Below are 4,626 nucleotides of genomic sequence, written 5' to 3'. Positions count from 1 at the left end.
TACCTTTTTTAATTATTTATTAAAATAGTTACAATACTTATGAATTATGATTATTGCTTTGTTGGGGTCTTAATTGATGCATTAATTTAATGTTTAAGATGTTATTCTGCAAGCTAAAATGTTGAGCGGCAAAGATGAGAGAGAGGATAACAAACTGCTATATCTTAGAAATTTGGGCTTCCATATAACTAATTTAATGTGTATGGCTATCTTTCAGTTATCCAATATAAAGTGATCCAATAAAAATTAAAGTTTGGAATAAAGTGTACTCCCTCCGTCCGCCATTAGGAGTCCCGATCACTTTTGCGCACCCATTTTGTAAAAATAATACTCCCTCCGTCCCCTATTAGGAGTCACACTTTGACCGGGCACGGGTTTTAAGAAATGTAAAGAAAAGTTGGTTGAAAAAGTTAGTGAAATGTGAGACCTATTTTTTCATATTGGTTTTATAATAAAATGTGATTGAATTGAGTTAGTGGAATGTGAGACCTACTTACTATTTATGGTAAAACTGAAGTGTGACTCTTAATTGGGGAAGGACCGAAATGGAAAAATGTGACTCTTAATCGAGGACGGAGGGAGTAATAAATAGTTAAAGTGGAGAAATGGTAAAGTAAGAGAGAGAATAATGTTGAGAAGAGTCTTGTCAACATTATTCTCTCTCTTACTTTAACATTTATCCACTTTAACTATTTATTATCACTTTTACAAAACGGATGCACAAAAGTGACCGGGACTCCTAATAGCAGACGAAGGGGGTATTTATTTGTTATGGAAATAAGTGTGGATACCAATTTGTGATTTTCTAATTGTTGAGGGACCAAATAGAAAATAAAGGAACTTATGTTTTCTATATAAATAAGTTGTGGTTATGGTCCCCAGACGTCAGAAGAATTATTCGATATATCTGTATCCCCTACAGACTATTGTGAAGAACGTCTCTGATCCGTTTGGAAGATTCATAGCCGCTACAAAACAATTCCGCTTTTCTATTTTAGATGGATCAAGGTACGCTTCCGCTCTATGGTTTGTTAATTATTTTATCAGCTTATTGTAACATTGATTCTGCACAATTACTGTAATTGTCTTCTGAGAGCTTTATTTATATGCGTGGATATTGAGTGAAATTAATTGATATAAATGTGCAATGTTTATATACGTTACATGGAATAATATCAATTAATGATTAATTTAATTGTATTAAGTACAATTAAATTGTGTATTAATTTAGTCAATTTAATTTATTTTAGGTATAATTAAATTGTGAATTAATTATTTAATTTAATTGTATTAGGTTTAAATTAATTATTCAATTAATATGGTTTAAGTATAATTGAATTGTGAATTAATTATTCAATTTAATTGTATTAAGTACAATTGAATTGAGAATTAATTATTCGATTTAATGTGATTTATGTGCGTTTATTTTCGTAACGTAAACACATTCAAGAATTTGAATAATTAATTCACATAAAGTCTCTCAACTAATTAGCTAACTAATTGAGAATTAAGAATTCTTTTAAGAATTTAATTAACGTTTTAAATTCAATAATTATGATGCATCTCATGTTCCGTATGTTTATACTAATATTCAAAATAGATTAGTAAAAACATGACGTTGCAAAAGTAACCTCTCTTATCTAGACTTCTTTATTGCGAATATTGGGACGGTGAAGTGTGTGTGTGCATTTTAATGCGGATATTAGTCGGCCCAAAGGAAGATTATTATTTGGCACGAGATACACACATACCTGTGGTGATAAATACGTGATAATTATCTAGTTTATTGTGTGAGTAGTGTGATGTCCAAAGGTGGACATTGTTTGACATGATTTTATTGCCAGTGTTTGATCACTACAAAGAGGTTGCCACTTACAAGTTTATATTACTGTCTAAAGACTTGATTTGAATGTTGTGCCGGTACCTCGAGATGTTATCTTCTTATTTGAATTTTATAATGTGAGCATGACAGTATTTTGGTTTTGTTTATTTGTTCAGTTAAGATGTCTTCTGCTACTGTATCTACCAACATGCAAAACATTCCTATGTTGAATGGGTTTAATTTTAAGGATTGGAAGGACACTCTTCTGATCACTTTGGGCTGCATGGATCTTGACCTCGCGTTAATAACCGAGAAACCCGCCCCTCTTACGGATGAAAGTACCGCTGATCTTACCGCTGATCTTAAGCGGGACTTTGAGAGGTGGGAGCGCTCGAATCGCGTGAGTCTTATGATCATCAAGCGCGGCATCTCAGAGGCCTTTCGGGGCATGGCTTCTGAGGATACTGCTGATGCTAGTGAATACCTTGCCAAAATTGAGGAGCGTTTTGCTAAAAACGAAAAGTCTGAGACAAGTACGCTTCTTGCGAACTTGATCTCAATGAAGTATAAGGGCAAGAGGAACATAAGGGAGTACATCATGCAGATGTCTCGTATTGCTTCAAATCTGAAGGCGCACAAGCTTGAAGTCCCGAGGACTTACTTGTGCATTTGGTTTTACTCTCTCTTCCTACACAATTCAGTCAATTTAAGATCAGTTATAACTGCCAGAAGGAGAAATGGTCTCTTAATGAGCCCATTTCATATTGTGTACACGAAGAGGAGAGACTGAAGTAAGATAGAGTTGAGGTTGCTCAACTAGCTACTAGCTCAAGCAATAAGGGAAAGGGCATTAAGCGAAAGCCTATTGAGAATGTTGTTGTGGACAAGGGGCCATCACAAAAGAAGCAACATAAGAAAAATGGTTGCTACTTTTGTGGTAAGCCTGATCACATGAAGAAAAATTGTGCCAAGTATAACGCTTGGCGTGCTAAGAAAGGTGCAGTTCTAGCTTTGGTCTATTCTGAAGTTAATTTAGCTTCAGTCCCTAATGATATTTGGTGGGTAGATTCAGGTGCTACTACTCACATAAGTTTATCAATGCAGGGCTGCCTGGGCTGCTGAAAGCTAACGGAGGACTTACCTGTATACTAGAAATCACGTTTCGAATGATTGAATACTGTAAAACTCTTATTTTAATCTTATTTTATTTTCCAAGGAATAAAACAGATTATTTTTGTCATAATGTTGATATGTTTTACATTTAATGGATGTTAATTGCATGTATAAATGTATAAGTTAACTTAACAAAGTCTAAGTTTTTGTTTTAGTAGACCGGTTGTGGGCGGCGTCCACTTTAAGGTAACACGGTCAGTCCTAAACAAAGAAAAATAAGAATTTCACGACCTACATGGAATTAGACTATCCATCGTGAAAGTTTGCAATGTCAATCCGCATATTTCTAAGCCTTACTGAAATAAGATAACATTGGTGTGGTAAAGCACTGAACGGATCTAACAGCAAGACTTGTCTTTGTGATATCTACTGAAAGACGAGATCTTGATAAATATTTGTTTCTTAATCAATGTAGGTTAGCATTGAGCATACAATATTGATTATGCATTACTTTGACTTATCAAATGGTGCGGGTTTTTCGTAACCCAATAATCCTGATATATTGGGTAGTGGTGATTAATATCTACCGGTGCTAGGATTGCTATTATATTGAATCGTGCGCGAGGTGAGTCTCGTTTGATAATATCCTCAAGAGGAGCGCGAAACAAGGTTTTATTATTCGTAACCTAGCTAGTTGGAGTTTGATCACTCTATGAATAATAAATAAGCGTTTCATGCTAAGTCCGCTCTTGGAACTAATAAGAAATTAATTAATTAAGTCCATAGCAAACATTAATTAATTAATGGACATTTTTATCTTAAGCGCGGGAAATGAAAGTTAAAACGGAAACCCGGATTACTTATAATTTCGGATTTGGATGGGGAGAGTTCAATATTACTTCTGTAGTGGCTGCTCGTAATATTCCAATTAAAGCTTATATTAAATTGTGGGTTCAATTTAATTAGTAAAAAGTAAATTGGATGAGCCTATATCCAAAACCTGTTCGAGTTTGTATACTAGAAATCATCTTTCGAGTGATTGAATACTATTAAAACTCTTATTTTATTTTCCAAAGGAATAAACAGATTATTTTCGTCATAATGTTGTTATGTTTTACATTTAATGGTTATTCATTACATGCTTAAATGTATAAGTAACTTAACAAAGTCTAAGTCTTTGTTTTAGTAGACCGGTTGTGGGCGTCGTTCACTTTAAGGTAACACGGTCAGTTTTGAACAAAGAAAAAGAAGAATTTCACAACCTAGATAGGCTTAGACTACCTATCGTGAAAGGTTGCAATGAGATTATTTCTAAGCCTTACCGAAATAAAGATAAAACGGATGGATCTAAGAGCGAGACAGTCTTTATGCTATCTACCGAAAGACGAGGTCTTGTAAATTGTTATTTCTTAATCAATGTACGTTAGCATTGAGCATACGATATTGATTATCCACTACTTTGACTTACCAAATGGTGCGAGTTTTTCGCAACCCAATAAGCCTGGTATATTGGGTAGTGGTGATTAATATCTAGCGGTGCCAGGATTGCTATTATGTTGAATCGTGCGCGATGTGAGTCTCGTTTGATAATATCCTCAAGAGAAGCTTGAAATAAGGATTTATTATTCGGAACCTAGCTAGTTGGAGTTTAATTACTCTATGAATAATAAATAAGATTTTTTTGCTGAGTC

Source organism: Salvia hispanica, chromosome 2 (assembly GCF_023119035.1).
Source record: "Salvia hispanica cultivar TCC Black 2014 chromosome 2, UniMelb_Shisp_WGS_1.0, whole genome shotgun sequence".
NCBI classification, from domain to species: domain Eukaryota; kingdom Viridiplantae; phylum Streptophyta; class Magnoliopsida; order Lamiales; family Lamiaceae; genus Salvia; species Salvia hispanica.
Note: the sequence above shows the minus strand (reverse complement) of the source record.